This window comes from Schistocerca nitens, chromosome 10 (assembly GCF_023898315.1).
Source record: "Schistocerca nitens isolate TAMUIC-IGC-003100 chromosome 10, iqSchNite1.1, whole genome shotgun sequence".
Classification (NCBI taxonomy): domain Eukaryota; kingdom Metazoa; phylum Arthropoda; class Insecta; order Orthoptera; family Acrididae; genus Schistocerca; species Schistocerca nitens.
In genome coordinates, this window is record NC_064623.1 from 73,187,791 (window position 1) to 73,210,759 (window position 22,969).

Sequence of the window (22,969 nt, forward strand, 5' to 3'; positions counted from 1 at the left end):
AAAATTGCGCAATACACTACTGCCACTTCTTCGACTCAGAGGTGAACAGTTTGAAGGTGTAAAGAATATGGACTGTCTCCGCTCACTTAGATGTCAACTACACCACGCAATGCACATTTACGTTCCGTTCATGAACCCTGGCAAACTCCAGAGCCGTTTTCACTGTGCGTCATGTAAACGCATCGTTTCTTTGACTAGGAATTGGGACACTTACTGTGAAGTCTGTAAGAAGCAGGCATTCAGTCTGTGATACGGAGATGTCCGAGAAAGTACGCTGAAGGACGTAAAACTGTCCATTGTGGAAGTTGGAAATTTAGGAGTTTTTAAATGACACAAGAATTATTGGAAGCGGTTGAGGCTGCTGTTACGTAAAACACTCGCTTTAGAAGTGATAACTCTCGTATTTCCATTATAGCTTTTACAGCAAATTTCGAAGGAAAATCTGAACTCATGTTTTATGTATTTACAAATCTGTACTCATCTTAACGTTTCAGGGATCCGACAGAAACGTCAGGAACACACTGATGTTATGGCGTCATTCAAGAGCATCCCCTGCATTGAAACTATTGGAATAGCGAAATAGTTTGGAGTTTACACCAGTAGTATTTGAGGATACACTTACGTTCATCTTTCTTGAACGTCATACGTCCATCTCTGTGGCGTGGCAAGGCAATTTAGGTTTGAGTAAATCTTTCCTTTTATTTGGGGCTAGGAAAATCCCCTCCACGACACCAGGAAACGGTAGCGAAGTTCATAAAGACCTGCAGAGCAAAGACGTTTGGTGCGGGTACTTGCTATTGATGCTCAGCGTTACGTAAATGTAACATACCGCACATAAATGCATGGAAACTCCCAACATTATTACATTATACTGCTCATTAAATCAATTGGAATTATATCAGCTATGAAATATTTACTTCTTACCTACCTTTAATTATACGTATAAGTGTAGTCGATGTCGTTATTTTGTGTTCATACACTCATACAAATACTTGTATACATTGCAAGAGAGATATTGTAAGGCACAATTCGGAATTACCATTACTGACTGCAGACTACTTATTCCCTCATACAGTACATGACATATTCATTACATCCGCAATTACGTAATACTTCAGGACACATTTAGAAGTCTCCTGTTGAATACAACACATTTCCTCTTAGCCATTTTCGTGGGGGTTTCTGAACATTTTAAGTGATACACCAAATGTCTGTGTTGGGAACCTGTTAAATAACTGTTGCAAAACCGTTTTTTCTTAAGACTGCTAACAGAGATATCAATACGTGAGTGCCACCTTTATGTTGGTCACATTTAATCCGAAGTCAAGCACTGCTCGCTCTGAGAATATCTTAACTTTGAAGCTTTAATGCTGCTACTTCTTGTTCAACTGTAACAAATGTTGTTTTATCTGCATATAACGTGAACTTACACAACGAAACACTAGGGAAGTCATTTGCATAGATTACGAATAGTGAAGGTCCAAATATAAAACCTTGTGGTACACCCCACGCAACATCCAAAATGTTTTCTTACTGCTGAAAATTAGAGTTTGTTTCCTGTCACTCATGTATGATTTGATCAAATACTGTTCTGATTCTCTAAATCTGTAGGAGCAGAGTGTTTTTTTTTAAATTTTTTATAGCAGAATCATGTGTCTGACAGTTGTCTTGCTGAGATCCACAAGCAATACCGTTATGTTACCTTCCCTCGAATTCGGGCTGGAATTCGCATTTGTCATCAGGCCTGGCATGAATTCGGCACTACAGTCTCCGTTGTTTCTGTCCAAGAAAATGGAAGAGCACGATATACTTCGCTTTGTGCTTGTCGACCTCGCAGAATACGAAACTGCATGTTAGTATCTCCAGTTTTGTAGTCACAGATTTGGAGGAATTTGCGTTAGGGATTTGGTTAATGTCAACGGTGTAACAAACGGCCGCTGCTTCGTGATTTATTGGTATCTCTATCTCCATACACGTGTATGAAAACCACGAAAGTTACAAGATCAGACTAACGTAACACAACACTCTAACATAGTTAGCTATTACGAAACACATGGGAAGTAGGGCCGTTGCTAGATGGTTTGCCGCCCTAGGCGAGAACTGAAAAATGACACCACCTCTTTTTACCACCATTGGTCTCCTCGATATCCCCCCCCCCCCCCAATCCGTCCCTCCACCATCAGCAACATCGAACGGCACAACAGTGAAAATCTCCGACGTCCTCAATTCTGGGCACGGTCCTCAGTTTTCATGCTTTGTCCTCAGTTTCTCATTTTATTTAATTGTTGAAAGCAAACATTTGACTCTAGCTGACGTTGAAGGCTGTTCCTCTGAAACAGCCTATCTTATAAATCTTTTAATTGACTTGAGTCAACTGGTGTACTCTTTTCTGAAAGAAGAATGAACGACATCGTGTTGTTCCCATCTTTTGTCAAATAACTGACATCCACCAGTCCACATATTCCTTTCTCATCAACATTGCACTAGGTCACTAACAAAATCACTTTCGCAAATTAAATACTTCTAAGTCATTGTTTATACGGTCCGCCCCCAGTAGCTGAGTGGTCAGCGCGACAGAATGTCAGTTTTAAGGGCCCGGGTTCGAATCCCGCCCGGGTCGGAGATTTTCTCCGCTCAGGGGCTGGGTGGTGTGTTCTCTTAATCATGATCATTTCATCCCCATCGACGCACAAGTCGCCAAAGTGGCGTCAAATCGACAGTCTTGCACCCGGTGAACGGTCTACCCGACGGGAGGCCCTAGTCACACGACATTTATTTATTGTTTATAGGAACGTATCTCATATAAAAATTCTCTTAATTATGGCAAATAAATACCCACTCAATAAACTGAAAATCACTCCACTATTTAAACATGAGCGCAGTGAAGAAAAAGCGCAGAGCGTTGTGAGAACTACGGAACAATTTCATTACTTTCACATGCCAGCAAGATTCTTCTGTCATCAAATAGCGCCTGAAACCTACGTAGATAAATTTTTCCAGAGCAGGCTGGGTCTGTACATAATAAAGGAACACGAGAGCGCCGGCCAGTGTGGCCGAGCGGTTCTAGGCGCTTCAGTCTGGAACCGCGCGACCGCTACGGTCGCAGGTTCGAATCCTGCCTCGGGCATGGACGTGTGTGATGTCCTTAGGTTAGTTAGGTTTAAGTAGTTCTAAGTTCTAGGGGACTGATGAACTCAGATGTTAAGTCCCATAGTACTAAGAGCCATTTGAACCATTTGAACCAACACGAGAGCAAATTCTGAATGTCAGACAGCGATTTGAAAAATGTAGGGAATTCAATACCACATTAGTTCTTTGTTTCTTGGACTGTAGCAAGGCTTTCGACTATGTTCGATGGAAATGACTGTGGAGTATACTAGCACAAATCTGCTATCCTGATCGTCTTATTACCTTTATCAGAAATCTCTACTCTGATAGTAAGGCAATAATCAGTATAGATAAAACTATTTCAAGTCCTTTTAAATCATGCAAATGAGTTAGACAGAGGTACATCCCACCACCTGATCTGCTTAACATGTATGGAGAGTATGTTATGACGAAAAGTCTTCAGGGCTGGACTGTTGGGATCCGAATTGGAGGACGAAGAATCAGTAATTTAAGATTTGCTGATGACACCACACTGTGTGCAGAATTACAAGTGGAAATGAAGGAACTACTGGACAGAGTTAAAAGAGAAAGGTAGAAATTTGGATTGTCAGTTAATAAAAAAGAAACCAGGATCATGACAATGGACAGAGGTGAGTCACTGCCAGCTACTGATGTACTATCAGAATATGCAGAAGCTGATCATCTACGTGGGCTCAGTGGTTCAGAAGGAAATACGAAGTAGGATTGTTCTGGGTAAGGATGCTGCATCGAAGGTGACAAAGATTTGGAAAAACTCAGCCCCAACCATACTAAACTGAGAGTGATGAAATCTCTGATGTTTTCAGTTTTCCTTATGACGATGAAACATGAGCAATTTTCCTTATGAAACTGAAACATGAGCAATAACTGAAGGGGACGGCAAAAAATTGATGCTTTTGAGATGTGCACGTATAGGAGGTTGCTGAGAATATCAGAGGTGGACAAACGGACCAACAAATCAGTCACTCAAGAACGCAGTGTGGAGAAGAGGTTGTTCAGTATTTGTTTTCAGGGAATGCAGCAGCTTTTTGGTCATATAATTCGATAACAGGAGGATAACTTGGAAAATATGATCATCCAAGGTGTAACTGGAGGTAAAAGATTGCAGGGAAGACCACCAACATGATGGACAGATCAGATAAAGGAGAAGACACACCAAATACGGGACCAGCTACTTTGAGAAGTACAAGACCGTGAAAAATGGAGATAGACTGTTAAAAAGACTGTGTGATCGGACACCAACTTTTAACTATGAAAGACGGTGTGTTGATAATGATGATGCTGCTGCTGAGAGAAGTGGACAGGAAATTCTGGGGTGGGTATCGTAGACTTTTCTGTGTGTACAGTGATGAGCGAGCAGTTCTTGTGATTATGGAACTGACCTTACCCAGAAGAAAGACACAACAGTCGTACTGGAGGACTTACAATCAATTCCCCAGTTCAAGACGGTGTTTGAATATTTACCAAGATTCTATTCGTAGTTGTATTACTATCTAATCTCTGTATTTCATTTGGAGTTAACGCATTTTGTGGAAAATAAATACACTGAAAGTGTGTCTGCATACTGCATCACCAGTGATTTACAAGGCGTACTGCGCTCCGGAAGGGTCAATACGATTGTGAAGCAGCCTGCATATGTCTCCTGCCACGTGCTCGTGTAGAGAGAGCGGGTCTCACTTGGTCGCTGTCCGTTTTGCAAATCACAAATGAGGGAAGTAAGCGACCTCATTCTGACGACCTGCCTTCGCTCACACTTCTATACTCCACCCCCGCTCCCTCCCACTGCCACCAGTCACGTGCCCAGAACAAGTTTATCCCTTATTTGGGGTCGATTGTACTCAGATGTAGTACAGTCATTTAATGTATGATCTTAACCCACTACATTTCACACCCCTGAAATAGTGTTTTTAATAATTTGCCTTTTTTTACATCCCCTGTATTGCAGAAACAGTTTTAGAGAAAAAATGAATAGGACTTTTCTCATAGAAAATTTAATGTAGTTTAGTTCTTTACTGGGAATAAACGCCCCCCCCCCCCGTAACTGCAACGCTCACAGCCAACATGTGGGAATTTTCAGTATATTGTTCATGACAGTCTCCCCTACCACTGTGCAACAATTTGAGACTACACGATTTTTCCGCTGTTCGACCTCTTGTGGTCTTCGTTGACTCGGCTATAATGTCGTTAGACGATGACTTATGAAGGTTAAGAAGAGCAGTGGGCTCAGTAACGAACCTGGTGGGGCCTCCTACATTGTGTTTTACTATTGCGAAGTTAGTTTCATGCCTGTGATGCATTCTGTCAGTGAGACTCTCGGCTTTCTCTGATGAAGTGCAGAAAGTTATATTTCATACGGCAAAGATGCCAATAATGCCAAAGCAGTTTAGTTTGCCTGGGATCTACTTAACTATAGGTCACAGAATATGGACACGTGGTAATTTTTCTCGAAGAGATGTGAAGTTCCTTGAGGAATTACGTAAAGCAAAGTAACGCCAGCGCACAAGCTTATCTTATCGAACAAGAAGATAATGCCGTACAGGTATTAATACGGCCAACTCGATATAAAGAGAATCAGTCACGAGCTGAAAGGTTGAAATTGCCACCGCCACGAAAACCGTCCCACGCTTCTTCGACGCAGAGGTGAGTAGTTTGAACGTGTGAAGCACACAGACTGTTTCAAATGTACGACACACAATGCACAAGTACACTCCACTGACGAATCCCGGCACACTTGAAAGCCTTTTTGACTGTGCTTCATACAATGCTTCGTTTCTTTGACTAGCAATTGGAAAACTTAGTGCCGTCTGTAAGATTTACGAGTTCGAAGGAGGCATTCAGTTTGTGATACGGAGATTGTGGAGAATGTACGCAGAAGTATGTAAAAATGCCCATTAGAAAGTTGAAAAACTAGGAATTTCTGAATGAGACGAGAATTGTTGGAAGTATTTGAGGCTGCAGTTACACAAAACATTGGCTTTAGAAGTGATGACTCTTGTATTTCCGTTATGGTTGTTACGACAGATTCCGAAAGAAACTCTCTACTCTTGTTTTATATATTTACAAATCTTTACTCATCTTAACGTTTCAGAGAGTAGACACAAACGTCAGGAATACCCCAATTTTATGGGGTCGTTCAAGAGCGTACCCAGCAATAAGCTATTGGAATGGCGAAATGGTTTCGAGTTTTCATAATCAGTGTTTGAGGATACACTTACGTTCATCTTTCTTCAAAGAAGAAAGTTTGGTTTGCGTAAGTCCTTCTTTTTTGGATGGTGGGACGGGGGGGGGGGGATGAGACGGGAAAATCCCCTCCAACGCGCCAGAAAACTGTAAGGAAATTTTGGAAGACCCGCAGAGCAACAACGTTTGGTGTGGATACTTGCAGCTGGTACCCAACGTTATGTAAATGTAACACACTGCAGATAAATTGAAGGAAATTCCAAACATTATTACATTACCCTTCTCGGTAAATCAATGGGAATCGTAACTTCTCTGAAATATTTATTTCTTACCTACCTTTAATCACATAGGTGTAGTCGATGTCGATATTTTGTGTACATATACTTATACAAACACAGATACTTGTATACATTGCGAGAAAGATGTGGTAGGACAGAATTGGCAACTACCATTACTGATTGAAGACTGCTTGTTCCACCATACAAAGTATGACAACTTCATTACCTGTACAACATTAGTGCATAATAGTTCATGGGGCTCTCCCCATCGTACCCGTGACAGATTCAGTGATAAGAGGACCCAGTGGATAGCCCGACAAAAGCTGAACACAGATCCAAGCATGAAAACAGGAGAAAGGTGTGTTGAACTACGGTAAAATAGCAAAATAGAAACAGTGAACAGTACAAGCTCAAGATGTGCAACATCGACCGATTATCATTACGGATGGCGCTGCGGTTGCGTATTTACGGCGTTAGACTGCGAAGGGGGAGATCCAAGTACCAGTGTTCAAATTTCTCTGGTGCCTCATTTTTTCACATAATTATGATGTGTCTATCCGGTCATTGACATGTTTGTTCGTTGTATTCAGATTTGTGTCTCTGTCGTGGTGTAACGTCCGTTTGCAACAGCGAGGTGTAACGAAGGGACCTCCAGACGTACGTAGCTCCTATTTGTTCCACACAAGTACCACACGTTATGACTCTTGCGTTTCGTTCTGGAAGTTGTGACTCTTGAATTCCTTTGCTGCAAAACATTTCACTGCCGTTTATTTGTTGTTTTCATTTCTGTGAGAGGCATATACCGCATATCGCGTGCTCTCACTATACATCACATTTACTTGCTATGGTAATATATTCGTACCTCACGTTCAATAACCAATATATAAAACTTCCTGGCTGATTAAAAGTGTGTCCCGGACCGAGACTCGAACGCGGGACCTTTGCCTTTCGCGGGCAAGTGGTTCGCAGTGCAGCTTCTGTGAAGTTTGGAAGGTAGGAGACGAGGTACTGGCGGAATTCAAGCTGTGAGGACGGGGCGTGAGTCGTGCTTGAGTAGCTCAGTTGGTAGAGCACTTGCCCGCGAAAGGCAATGGTCCCAAGTTAGAGTCTCGGTCCGGCACACAGTTTTAATCTGCCATGAAGTCTCATATCAGCGCACACTCCGCTGTAGAGTGAAAATTTCATTCTAGAACCAATATATAGTATGACATTGGCCAAGACTACAGAAGAACAGAGACGTCAATGACCGAACGGACACTTCATAAATCTGTGGGGGAAAAAGATGAGAACCAATGAGATTTGAATATGGATCTACGACATGGCAGTCCGAAACTGTGACCACACACTCACGTCGCCGTGCTTCTTCTTATTTGCTCGATGTTGCACATCTTAATCTTGGACCGTTACCTGCTTCTATTATGGTTGTTTTTTCGTAGTTCAATACACCTTGTTTTCATGCTTGTTCTGTGTCCAGTTTTTGTCGGGGAATCCACTAGGCCACTTAACCAATAAATTTGGGGGGGGGGAGGGAGGGATGGGGAGTTTCCCTTGTAAGAACAACACATGTCGTTTCAGTTTCGCCTATTTACTATTAGTGATGGCGTGATGGTGTGGTTGTACATACACACATCAAAAAAAGTTTTGAATCGTCTTGGTTGCGAGAGTTCCAGAATCTGTATAGGAAATTGGAATAGAAAACATAAACGTCATTTCCGCCCTTTTTATTGCTCATGAAAACCACACATTGCATGTTGTACCACCATACAGCGAGACCTTCAGAGGTGGTGGTCCAGATTGCTGTACACACCGGTACCACTAACACCCAGTAGCACATCCTCTTGCATTGGTGCTTGCCTGAATTCGTGGTGGCATACTATTCACAAGTTCATCAAGGCACTGTTGGTCCAGATTGTCCCACTCCTCAACGACGATTTGGCGTAGATCCCTCAGAGTGATTGGCGGGTCGCGTCGTCCATAAACAGTCCTTTTCAATCTATCCCAGGCATGTTCGATAGTGTTCATGTCTGGAGATCATGCTGGCCACTCTAGTCGAGCGATGTCGTTATCCTGAAGGAAGTCATTCACAAGATGTGCTCGATGGGGACGTGAGTTGTCGTCCATGAAGACGAATGCCTCGCCAATGTGCTGCCGATATGGTTGCACTATCGGTCGGAGGCTGGCATTCTCGTATCGTACAGCCGTACACCAGCGGCGTACGTCGGCCCCACGTAATGCTACCCCAAAATATCAGATGATCAGCCTAGAACATTTTCTGACTGTTAGCCACTATGACAGTTTACGTATAAGTGAAGGTACACTATGTTATATTTCATATGTTTGATTTCTTACACTTTTGCACAGCTGCTAACATCTGTACCACTCACGTAGACTTCAGGCTACTACTCATTGATACATTGAAGTTATTTTGAATTACATTGTATAAAAGTTATATGCCATCTAGCGGTATTTTGTCACGTTCAGATATGCATGTACAGGGTGACATTTATTGAACTACGTGAAATAAAATCGTCATAACTTCTGAACGGTTTGCGAAAGGACGTTCAAACTGGACGGCTGGGCGCGGGGAATAATGGGAAATAGTTTACCATGGATTAGCGACGAAGTCCACTTTCATTTGAATGGGTTCGTCAATAAGCAAAATTGGCGCATTCGGGTACTGAGAATCCCCATTTTGGGATCGGAAGTCTCTTCATCCCCAACAGGTTACTGTGTGGTGTGGTATGTCCAGTCCCGGAATAATTCATATTACTTGAGGGCACGGTGACTTCCGAACCGCCGGCCGAAGTGGCCGTGCGGTTAAAGGCGCTGCAGTCTGGAACCGCAAGACCGCTACGGCCGCAGGTTCGAATCCTGCCTCGGGCATGGATGTTTGTGATGTCCTTAGGTTAGTTAGGTTTAACTAGTTCTAAGTTCTAGGGGACTAATAACCTCAGCAGTTGAGTCCCATAGTGCTCAGAGCCATTTTTTGACTTCCGAACCGTACCTGCAGGTTTTGAAAGATGATTTCCTCCTCATTATCCAAAGTAACCCTGATTTCGACAAGATGTGGTTCGTGCAAGGCGGAGCTTGACCCCATTTAAGCAGGAGAGTGTTTAATGTCCTGGAGGAGCACTTTGGGGACAGCATTCTGACTCTGGGGTGCCCAGAGGCCACTGGCATAGGCATCGACTGGCCGTCATATTCTCCGGATCTTAACACATACGACTCCTTTTTGTGGGGCTATATACAAGACAAGGTGTACAGCAGTAACCTCAAAACCACTGTTGAGCTGAAAACAGCCATTCAGGAGATCGTAAGCATCGATGTTCCGACACTTTAGCGGGTCATGCAGAATTTCGCTATTCGTCTGCGCCACATCATCGCCAATGATGGCAGGCATATCGAGCATGTCAAACATAAATCCGAATATCTGTAGTGACGTTTACACATTGAATAAAGTGTGTGCAGGCCGTTATTTGTAACTAATTTCCTTTCTTTTCGTATAGTTCTATAATCGACACCCTGTATGTTACCATTACGGTAGTTGCTATTATCTGGGTCTTGTTTACTTGTTTAGTTAAAATAATTATCAATGTTCATAGAGCTGTATACGTACAGATATGTTGAGCTATAAATGATTTTAAGCACAACTATTCAACCTATTGATGACAAAGTGTCACCTACCGGCCTCAAGATTTGTCGTCTTTGGTATATACTGACTTCGCGTAACCTTTGTCATTATGACAGTTCGTGTCACATTACTGCTCTCATGTGTAGTTTTCTATAAAATTTCAGATCTCAAGATGGCTAGCTGTTTTAGCTGAAAATAGTTTAACGATTATGAATCATTTTTGTTATCTTGATTAATAAGGAATTATATACAGCCAGCAATAGCTTTTAACATGTCCATCCTGTTACGTCAGTAAGCAACAGAACTATATTTATCATTTGGTGAGTGTACAGTATTATATACTGAAGAGTCAAAGAAACTGTCCGCAGCTCGTGGTCTCGTGGTCACGTTCTCGCTTCCCGAGCACGTGGTCCCGGGTTCGATTCCCGGCGGGGTCAGGGATTTTCACCTGCCTCGAGATGACTTGGCGTTTGTGTTGCCCTCATCATTTCATCATTATTCATGAAAGTGGCGAGTTTGAACTGAGCAAGGGTTGGAAATTTGTACGGGCGCTGATAACCGCGCAGTTGAGCGCCCTCAAACCAAACATCATCATCATCAAAGAAACAGGTCCATTTGCCTAATATCGTGTAGGGCCCCCGCAAGCAGGCAGCAGTGCCGCAGCACGACGTGGCATGGACCCAACTAACGTCTGAAGTACTGCTGCAGGGAACTGGCACCATGAATCCTGCAGGGATGTCCATAAATCCGTAAAAGTACAAGGGAGTGGAGATCTGTTCTCAACAGCACGTTCCAAGGCATCCCAGATACGCTCAATATTGTTCATATTGGGCAGTCCGTTGGCAAGCGGAAGTGTTTAAAGTCAGAAGAGTGTTCCTGGAGGCACTGTATAGCAATTCTGGAGGTGTGGGGTGTCGCATTGTTCTGCTGGAATTGTCCAAGTCCGTCGGAATCCACAATGGACAAGAATGGATGCAGGTGATGCGAGAGGATGCTTACGTACGTGTCACCTAACATAGTCGTGTGTAGACGTATCAGGGGTCTCATATCAATCCAACTGCACACGCACCACACCATTACAGAGCCTCCACCAACTTGAACAGTCCCCTGCTGACATGCAGGATCCATGGATTCATGAGGTTGTCTTCATACCCCTACACGTCCATCCGTCCGAGACAATCTGAAACGAGACTCGTCCGACCAGACAACATGTTTCCAGTCATCAACAGTCCGTCGGTGTTTGATAGGCCCAGTCGAGGCGTAAAGCTTTTTTGTCGTGTAGTCATCAAGGGCACACGAGTGGGCCTTCAGGTCCGAAAGCCCATATCAATGATGTTTCGTTGAGTGGTTCGCACGCTGGCACTGGTTGATGGCCCATCATTGCAGCAATTTGGGGAAGGGTTGTACCTCTGCCACGATGAACGATTCTCTTAAGTCGCCGTTGGGCCCGTTCTTGCAGGATCTTCTTCCGGACACAGCGATGTCGGAGATTTGAAGTTTTACCGGATTCCTGATATTCAAGGTACGCTCGTGAAATTATAATGCCGGAAAATGCCCACTTCATCGCTTCCTCGGATGTGCTGTGTCCAATCGATCGTGCGCCGACTATAATACCACGTCCAGAATCACTTAAATTTTGATAACCTGCCATTGTAGCAGCAGTAACCGCTCTAACAACTGCGCCAGGCACTTGTTGCCTAATATAGGCGTTGCCGACCGCAGCGCCGTATTCTGCCTGTTTATATCCCTCTGTATTTGAATATGCATGCCTATACTAGTTACGCTGGCGCTTCAGTGCATTTCCTAACACTTTAACAAGATGACAATATTTGTATCAGTTTTTAACTTTGGCCGAGTGGTACAACGGTATTCTCTGTTTCAGGGCACACCACCGGGTGAAATACCAGAAAACACGCCGTTTTGCGACTGATACAGGTGAACGGCTTGAGGAGGGTACTGTGGCCCTTCTGTTGGTGGCGTGCCTCCGAGGGCACTGTTGTCGTACAACGGCGCCGCTGGAGTTAAGGTTCACTTACTGGCACTTTCCTGGAACAACGGGGTCAGACAAGAAGTGTCCGCACTGCCCAGCCAACTGAAACACGAGACGCCGAAGACGCAGCAGACAGTTGTTCACAGATCCTGTATAATGTGAAATAAAAAGGACAATAAGAAGAATAAAAGAGGGGTAATAAAGACTTGTTTCCGCTTTGCTGTACCATGAATTACAAAATTATACTTTCAGCAGATTGTGGCCGTTACACACTTGTGCTGTCTACACATCTTAAAAAGTTGGAATCAAAATTTAATCATTTAGTACATATGATTGCGTAGGCTTCCGCGGCCAGAGTCAGTCGACATAAAAGTTTTCTGGGTGTAGTACCGGGTCATAATGTAAAAACTACTGCTGCTGGAGAAATCTTCTGGGTCTAATGACCCAGAAGAAGGCCGCTGCAATCGTGGCCGAAACGTTGGTTTTTCTCCAGCAGCAGTAGTTTTTACATTATGACGCAGTACTATACCCAGAAAACTTTTATGCCAGCCATTTAGTACATGTTAAGTAGCGTGCATCTCGAGAGAGTTTACTGTGCAACACCGTCCGTTGCAGTCAATGTAACGAATTCCCTCCTGTGCCCACTTCTTCATCTGGGGTGTAATTTCTAACTCGCCTCCACGTGGTACACCCCGGGCAACGCTGTTAGGCGGCTAAAGAGTTAGAAACCTAGGGAATCTGGACTGTCTTACGACCTCCCACCTCTTCATCTCACAGTAGAACTTGCAACCTTTGTCTTCAATTATTTTCTAGATGTATTCCAATCTCCGTCTTCTTTCACAGTTTTTGCCCTCTGCAGCTCTCTCAAGTACTATGGAAGTCAGTCCCTCATGTCTAAACAGGTCCTATAATCCTGTCCCTTCTTCTTGTCAGTGTTTCCCATATATTTCTCGCCTCTCAGATTCTGCGCAAACCTCCTCATTCCTTACCTCATCAGTCCACCTAATTTTCAAAATTCATCTGCAGCACTACAACTCAAGTGCTTCGGTTCTCTTGTGTCCCGATTTTCCGACAATCCATGTTTCACTACCACATAATCTGGTGCTGCAAATTTACATTCTCAGAAATTTCTTCCTCAAATTAAGGTCTATGTTTGATACTAATAGACTTCCGTTGGCCAGGAATGCCCTTTTTGCCAGTGCTAGTCTGCTTTTGAAGTCCTCCTTGCTCCGTCCGTCATTGGTTATTTTGCTGCCTTGGTAGTAGAATTCCTTAATTTCATCTACTTCATGACCGTCAATCCTGATTTTAAGTTTCTCGCTCTTCTCGTTTCTGCTACTTCTCAGTACTTTCGTCTTTCTTCGATCTACTCTCAATCCATATTCTGTACCCATTGAGTGGATCCCGTAATTGTTCTTCACTTTGACTCAGTATAGTAATGTCATCAGCGAATCGTATCATTGATATCATTTCACCTTGAATTTTAATTCCACTCCTGAATCTTTCTTTTATTACCATAACTGCTTCTTTGATGTACAGATTGAACAGTACAGACGAAAGGCTACATCCCTGTCTTACACCCTTTTAATCCGAGCACTTCGTTGTTGGTCGTCCCCTCTTGGATCTTTTAATTATTGCATATTACCTGTCTCTCCCTATGGCTTATCCCTATTTTTCTCAGAATTTCAAACATCTTGCACCATTTTACGTTGGCAAGCGCTTCTTCCAGGTCGTCAGAGCCTGTGAACGTGTCTTGATTTTTCTTTAGTCTTGCTTCCATTATCAACTGCAGCGTCAGAATTGCCTTTATCTTTCCCATAGTCAAACTGATCATCATGTAACACATCCTCAACTTCTGTTTACATTCATCTGTATGTCATTCTTGTCAGCAACTTGGATGCATGAGCTGTGAAGCTGATGATGCGATAATTCTCGCGCTTGTCACGTCTTGCGGTCTTCGGCACTGTGTGTATGAAATTTTTTCCCAAAAGTCAGATGGTGTGTCGCCAGACTCATATATTCTACACACCAAAGTGAATATTTTTGTTGCGACTCCTCCCAATGATTTTAGAAATTTTGATGGAATGTTACCTATCCCATCTGCCTTATTTGTTCTAATACTAAGAAACGAAAAATGGACTGAAACTTACCAGCCATCGGCAGAACTGGCCCCAGCAACACGAAATTTTCTTCTCCAGCTCGCTGAGACGCGTCGCGCTGACCACGACGTGTTTTGCGTCACGGATTGCTTGGTGGACCTTCGTAGCAGACAGCGCCGGCGCTTCCTCCCTTGGTGGTCTGATCCAAGCGGGATTGGAACCCTGCATGTACGCTCCAAGTGTTTCTACACAGCTATATTTCAGTCGGATCGCTATACTACTGCAGTTAGTCACGTCTCTCTCGACATACGTGGCGACAATATCCAGCCAGCTTTTCATGTTGCTGGTGAGGCAGACTTCCTGTTTGTTCATCCACTCCCTGAGGCTACTGCACAAACTTTCAGGCGGGACTTTGCAGCAGCCCTGTTTAACACTGAGTTACAGTGTCCGTTCTGTATTATTCCTGGACTTTATTGTTTTTGAATTTCTCTGATTAGCGAAAAGGTAAAAATGTTGCACGAATCGGTTCCTCATCCCGTGCGCACTGCACTCTTAACGTCGTCGTCCTTTGTATTCAGTGTGTAGAAACAACCGCCTGCTTGCGCAAGTTTTATCCCTGGAACCGAATCTGAGTAGTGCCTCTCAAACGGACGTCGTATGTCTTTGTCTAGGCCAAGAATTGTAGACACCACAAGCACATAACGGCCACCACGTAAAGATTTCTATCGTTTCCGTCTAAGATTCATCGCACGCCACCACGGAAGAAGCCGTACTATCCTTATTTTCATTCTTCTTATTGTCCTTTCTATTTCGCATGAGACTCGACTTGGTAATAGTTGTCTGCGTCTCTGACGTCTTGTGCTTCGGCTGGATAACAATGCAGATGTTTCGTTACTGCCCCCCGTCGTTCCAGAGAACGACGAGGTCGTCAAACTCGCCCTCGGTGCAGTCTTTGGACGAGAGGGCGAACTGCACGTCCCTCTCGGGGGCACCTCAGGAACAGGAGGGTCAACGTGCCCTCTTCATAGCGTTCGCCTTTGCCATTCGCAAGCTGGCGCATCTTCTTTCGCGAATCGGAGAACCTCCGCTTCGCTGATCGGTCAGAGTACTACAAGGTAAGTTATGTCGCAAGATTTTCATCTAAAAGCCAACTAAAGCTCTTCTCACATATCCTGCAAGCTATAGATCAAGGTAGTGCTATAGATATAGTATTTTTCGACATTCGAATGAAAACGCAGTACTGCACTAAGGCTTATTAACGAAAGACCACTCATACGAAATTTCTCATAGAACTGAGGTCTCCTCGGTGGCCGGCCGAAGTGGCCGAGCGGTTCTAGGCGCTACAGTCTGGAACCGCGCGACCGCTACGGTCGCAGGTTCGAATCCTGCCTTGGGCATGCATGTGTGTGATGTCCTTAGGTTATTTAGGTTTGAGTAGTTCTAAGTTCTAGGGGACTGATGACCTCAGAAGTTAAGTCCCATAATGCTCAGAGCCATTTAAACCATCTCCTCTGTGGGGAACATGCAACGTGTTAACTTGGGTGGCGACTGAAAAATCAGATACTGATAAATTTCAGATTGATGCATATATTGTCTTCTTGTGAAGACGTTCAAAAATGCTAAATTGTGTGCTTCACAAAATGATAAATTTAGCTCTGTTGCTCTATGGTGAAGCAGACTAGATACAAGCGACTTATTAACGTTAGGAATTACGGATTCTTACACATATTCCTCATAAGTCCACATACCGAACTTGAAACTTCCTGGCAGATTAAAACTGTGGGCCGGACCTAGACTCGAACTCGGGACCTTTGCCTTTCGCGGACAAGTGCTCTACCATCTGAGCGACCCGAACACGACTCACGCCCCGTCCTCACAGCTTTACTTCCGCCAGTACCTCATCTCCTACTTTCCAAACTTCACAGAAGCTCTCCTGCGAACCTTGCAGGACTAGCACTCCTGGAAGAAAGGATATTGCAGAGACGTGGCTTAGCCACAGCCTGGAGGATGTTTACAGGCTGTGACTAAGCCATGTCTCCGCAATGTCCTTTCTTCCAGGAGTGCTAATTCTGCTAGCTTCGCAGGAGAGCTTCTGTGAAGTTTGGAAAGTAGGAGACGAGGTACTGGCGGAAGTAAAGCTGTGAGGACGGGGCGTGAGTCGTGCTTGGGTAGCTCAGATGGTAGAGCACTTGCCCGTGAAAGGCAAAGGTCATATCAGCGCACACTCCGCTGCAGAGTGAAAATCTCATTCTGAATACCAAACATGTTTCATACTCATTAATATAGTTCCGGCTGAACTAGCTAGCCATCTTCAGATCACAAATTGTATAGAAAATAGCACACGAGGGACAGTAGTGTGACGCTGCCACTATGACAAACATTACACAAAGTCAGTACATACCAGATACGAAAAACATTGCTTGTCTAGTCACCAGGTCGGAAGGAGACACTTTGTCATCAATAAATTACGTACTTGTGCTTGAAGTCATTCATAGCGCAACATTTTTGTACATTTACAGCTCAATTAACATAGATTATAATTGTAAATAATCACGTACTTAAGTTGCAGCAAGTAATAAACACTGTAATGATAACGTATAGCCATATTTTAAAGTGACAAAAAGATCGTGGAATGAATATAACTTTAATACAAAATAATTGAGAATACCACCACTGTATCTGTGGGTTGAAGGTCGAAGTCTATGTGAAGGGTAAACATATTAGCATCTGTACAAAAGTGCAAAAAGTCAGTGCTATCAAATGTAATATAGTATACCTCTACTTACAGGTAAATTATCACACTGGCTAATTGTAAAAAAAGCCGGCCGGAGTGGCCGAGCGGTTCTAGGCGCTACAGTCTGGAACCGCGCGGCCGCTACGGTCGCAGGTTCGAATCCTGCCTCGGACATGGATATGTGTTATGTCCGTAGGTTGGTTAGGTTTAAGTAGTTCTAAGTCCTAGGGGACTGATGACGTCAGAAGTTAAAAGTCCCATAGTGCTCAGAGCCATTGGAACCAATCGTCACAAAAGGTGTAAGCTGATCACGTATGATAAATGGCCTAATGTTTACGTGAGATGTTGCCGAAGTCAAAGCACAAACAACAGTTAAAAGGCTGTACAAGGAAAATTTTAATATTCGGCAATACAGCCTTCCCTCTAATGGCATGTAAACATAAGGTCACTTAACTGAGATGATCGTCCTACGACATTTTCTGACAATCGGCCAGGATGACAAGATATCTATTAGTGAAACCATCAGATGTTACATTTTATAGTCTTCACTTTTTGCACTGTTGTATAGATACAAATACGTTTGTCACTCACGTAGACATCGAGCTACCATTCATAGAAACATTGGTCTTGTTATGAATTATACTGTATTATAATTATATGTCACCTAGCGCCATTTTTTCTGTATGAAATCTGAATACGCGTCACCATTACTCTGTTCATTGTTATCTAGAAATTGTCTACTAGTTTAGTTACAACTTTTATCAGTGTCCATCGGGTTCTACAGCTTCAAAAAAGCTGAGGTATGAATGATGTTAAAAAGAGAGTATGTAGTCTATTGATGAGAAACTGTATTCTGTCGGCCTAGTGATTAGACGCAGTAATGTTTGACGTATTTCGTATATATGAATTGTCTTTGTGTAACCTTTGTCACAATGACATTTTGCGCCGCGCTATTCTCCCTAATGTACAGTATATTATAAAACTGCAGATCTGAAGACGACTAGCTGTTTTAGCAGCAGCTAGATTAGTGGCTTTGAATCATTTTTGTTATCTTGACTAGTAAAGGATTACAAATATGAATCCACAATTTTTAACCTTTATAGGTCGCTTATCTCCAACGTGACACCTCAGAAAGCGACAGAACTAAAGTTAACATCTTGTTAAGTGTACAATATTACATTTGTCAACATTTAAAGAAGATGATAATTTTTCCATCAATGCGGAACTTTATATCTGTCCGAATTTCGGCGCAGGTTTTTCAGTCACCATCCAAGGGAACATGCTGCATGTTTCGTAAGACGAAGACCACAGTCCTCAGACAAATTTCGTTTAATATTCCTTATGATCGGTCTTTCGTCAGTAAGGCGTTCGATACAGATCCCCACAGTCGTTTAATGAACAAAGTAAGAGCATATGGACTATCAGACCAATTGTGTGACTGGATTGAAGAGTTCCTAGATAACGGAACGCAGCATGTCATTCTCAATGGAGAGAAGTCTTCCGAAGTAAGAGTGATTTCAGGTGTGCCGCAGGGGAGGGTCGTAGGACCGTTGCTATTCACAATATACATAAATGACCTTGTGGATAACATCGGAAGTTCACTGAGGCTTTTTGCGGATGATGCTGTGGTATATCGAGAGGTTGTAACAATGGAAAATTGTACTGAAATGCAGGAGGATCTGCAGCGAATTGACGCATGGTGCAGGGAATGGCAATTGAATCTCAATGTAGACAAGTGTAATGTGCTGCGAATACATAGAAAGAAAGATCCATTATCATTTAGCTACAATATAGCAGGTCATCAACTGGAAGCAGTTAATTCCATAAATTATCTGGGAGTAGGCATTAGGAATGATTTAAAATGGAATGATCACATAAAGTTCGTCGGTAAAGCAGATGCCAGACTGAGATTCATTGGAAGAATCCTAAGGAAATGCAATCCGAAAACAAAGGAAGTAGGTTACAGTACGCTTGTTCGCCCACTGCTTGAATACTGCTCACCAGTGTGGGATCCGTACCAGATAGGGTTGATAGAAGAGATAGAGAAGATCCAACGGAGAGCAGCGCGCATCGTTACAGGATCATTTAGTAATCGCGAAAACGTTACGGAGATGATAGATAAACTCCAGTGGAAGACTCTGCAGGAGAGACGCTCAGTAGCTCGGTACGGGCTTTTCTTGAAGTTTCGAGGACATACCTTCACCGAGGAGTCAAGCAGTATATTGCTCCCTCCTACGTATATCTCGCGAAGAGACCATGAGGATAAAATCAGAGAGATTAGATCCCACAAAGAGGCATACCGACAATCCTTCTTTCCACGAACTGGAATAGAAGGGAGAAACGATAGAGGTACTCAAGGTACCCTCCACCACACACCGTCAGGTGGCTTGTGGAGCATGGATGTAGATGTAGATGTAGTAGAAGCGTCGGCATGGGAATTTTTTTTATGTTTCAGATGTCGAAAAATAATGAGCCTATCTCACAGCTTTGATCCATAGCTTTCAGGATATGTGACTAGAGCTCAAATTGGGTTTCGGATGAAAATATCGAGAGACAAGTGACTCTGAAGTATACTGGTCAAGTAGTACAATGTGAGGTTCTCTGTTTCAGCACCGACCAGCAGAAATACCAGAAGATACGCCAGTTTGCGACTTGTGAAGGCGAATAGTGTGAGGAGGGCACTCTAGCCTTCCTGTTCCTGAGATGCCTTCTAGAGGGACTGCAATTCGCCCTCTCGTCCAACGATTGCGCTGGGGGCAAGCTGGAGAACCTTATCCCTTACTGGAACAGTGGGGCAGTAACCGCAGTGTTTTGCCAACCGAACCATAAGACGTCAGGGACGCAGGCAACTATTCCCAGATCCAGTCTCATGTGAAACAGAAAGGACAGTAAGAAGCATAAAACTAAGGATAATAAGGATTTTTTTCATTATGGTGCATGGTAAATATTAGACTAATGTGGTAGTTTCTTTACGTGGTGGCCGTTATGTGCTTGTGCTGTCTACAAACCTTGACTCAAAGACACACGACATATGTTCGTCAGACACGACCCAGAATCAGTTCCCGGGATGAAACTTCGGGAATCAGACGGTCGTTTGTACAGACTGAATCCAAATGAGTGTGAAGTTAAGCGTCCAACGCAGGACGATGACCGATCTATGCTACATTTTTAGGTTTTCGCTAGTCATAGCAATTAAGAGACAATAAAGATCAGGGTTTACACAGAACTGAAGCTGTTACTAAGTGTCGAACACAGGTGCTGCGCAGCCATGTGTGAAAATTTGCGTAGTAGCCTCAGAGAGTGGATGGACACACGGGTCGTTTGTCTCATTAGCAACTGGAAAACCTGGGCGAATACTGTCGGCCCGTACTCCGAGAGGCATGTGACTAATTGCAGCAGTATGCTGACCCGACGGAAGTACAGTTATGTAGGAACAGTTCGAGTGCAAATACAGGGCTTCAATCCCGCGTGGATCAGACCACCAGGCGAGGAAGCGCCGGCGCTGTCTGCTACGAAGGTCCACCAAACAATCCGTGGCGAAAAACACACCGTGGTCAGCGTGACGCGTCTCAGCGAACTGGAGAAGAAAATTCCAAGTTGCTGGGGCCAGTTCTGCCGATGGCTGGTAAGTTTCAGTCCAATTTTCGTTTCTTAGTATTTCATTGAATACACTGACTGAAACGGATAGTGTTACACAGTGAAACACCAGTCCCATGTTAACCAAATATTGCCTGATGCGGTTTAGGGAAATCACGGAAATCCTGAATGAGGAGATCGGACGCGGGTTTGAACCGCTGCGTCACCTCGCTCGGTCTCAATCGCAGCGTGGTCAGTGTGTCGTACAAATCTGACGACATTCATGACGACAGCTGGAAGGAGTTTACAAAGATCTCTGTGACACTGGATGTTTTAAGGCGATGTTAGATGTGAAACCTGAGGCTATCGAAGCTGTCATACCCTGTGAAGATGAGAATAGACTTGGACCCACTGCAGTGAACCACATTCCCAGAGAGGTTACATTACGGAAGCGAATCAGACAAGAATTTTTCTCATCACTTGGACCCAAGAACGTGTGCATTGTGGACGAAGAGTTTTACTCTTAACCGCCAAAGAAGTTTGTATACGCATGTATATTCAAATACAGACATACGTAGGCAGAATACGGTGCTGCGGTCGGCAACGCCTATAAAAGACAAGTGTCTGGCGCAGTTGTTAGATCGGTTACTGCTGCTACAATATCAGGTTATCGAGATGAAAGTGAGTTTGAACGTGGTGTTATAGTCGGTGCACGAGCGATGGGACACAGCACCTCCGAAGTAGCTATGAAGTGGGGATTTTCCCGTGCGACCATTTCACGAGTGTACCGTGAATATTAGAAATCCGGTGAAACATCTAATCTCCGACGTCGTTGCAGTCGGATAAACATCCTGCAAGAACACGACCACAACGACTGAAGACAATCATTCAACATGACAGAAGTGCAACCCTTCCGCAAATTGCTGCAGATTTCAATGCTGGGTTATCAACAAGTGTCAGTGTACGAGCCATTCAACGAAACGTCATCGATATAGGCTTTCGGAGCCGAAGGCCGACTTGTGTACCGTTGATTGACTGCACCACACAAAGCTTTAACCCTCGCCTGGGCCCGTCAACACTAACATTCGACTGTTGACGACTGGAAACATGTTTCCTGGTCGGACGAGTCTCGTTTCAAATTGTATCGAACGGATGGGATAGAATGGAGATAACTTCATGAATCCATGGACCCTATCATCAGGGGACTGTTCAAGCTGGTGGAGGCTCTGTAACGTTATGTTTTATTTATAAATTTGATAATTGACATTATCAATGTTATATGTGGTCATAGAAAAATTGTAGGAATAAAAATGTTAGAATTAATAATAATAATAATAATAATAATTTTTAGTGTTATAATCCTCTATCTGAAACAACTACCAGTGTGTATTTTTACATTTGAATATAAAGAAATTATACTTTACTAACTGTCTGAATGTAAATGAAAATCAAAATTAAATTTAAGAAAGAAATTGGATTGGTTAATGATTTTATCGTATGTATTGTGTTATTATTATAAAATATGTGAATCACCATATCCACTATAAGGGATTCAATGGCAAGCCTGTGACACTTCTACAATCGCAGCAGGTTGTTGTAGTGAATATTGCAGCACGGTAGAAAAGGAGTATGATGCACAACAACATTAAAATGATGCGCAACAATATTAAAATGTAAACTGCGAAACTATGTGATAATGCCAGAGAGCTGCTGAACAGCGGTGCTAATGTGAAGTGATAGAAATCTAATGTACCAGTATTGATAGATTTCTGGCTGCTGCCAGCTTTAGCTTGCACACAACACCTAGTCTACAAAAGGAAAGGTAACATGCGGAACTGATGATCACTGGAATGTTACGAATATCTGATTCTGAATTAAACTCGTTTATTCACCTGTCAGATACACGAAGCCCATTCCCAGTACTTCATGTATACACTCTACAAATCCAATTCCATTGGAGCTTCAACCAGTTTCGACTTATACGCTATAGATTCTGCCTCTGCATCTGTTTTTCCAATTACAGTTCCCTGTTGTACCTCATAATTCGACTCCCCCTACAATCCATTTCTATCTACTCTAAAGATATGTCTTTGCTCCACGCAGTAACACATAATCCAGTTTGCTACGTTTTGCTAACTAAAAACACTGAGTTTTTCCTGTCTCCTGCTTTCTGTCCTGTACCTTGCCTGATAGATTTGCTTGAGGAGGAGGAAGCTGTCGTGGGTAATCGAGACATTTCGATAACATTGATAATGGAAATTATGGACTAGAGAATTCACCTCAGCAGATCTCGTGGGACGTTCAGTAAAGGTAAAAAATATTGAAAAACATAGT

General features: G+C 43.3%; 1 long non-coding RNA gene across 1 annotated transcript; it reads left to right on the forward strand.

The window, feature by feature from the left end:
* The first annotated feature begins 14,512 nt into the window (after window positions 1–14,512).
* On the forward strand, window positions 14,513–22,112 carry LOC126210573 (uncharacterized). The gene is made up of 2 exons (XR_007540705.1): window positions 14,513–15,440; window positions 19,670–22,112. It is a non-coding gene; the product is annotated as an uncharacterized LOC126210573 (long non-coding RNA).
* Window positions 22,113–22,969: the final 857 nt, after the last annotated feature.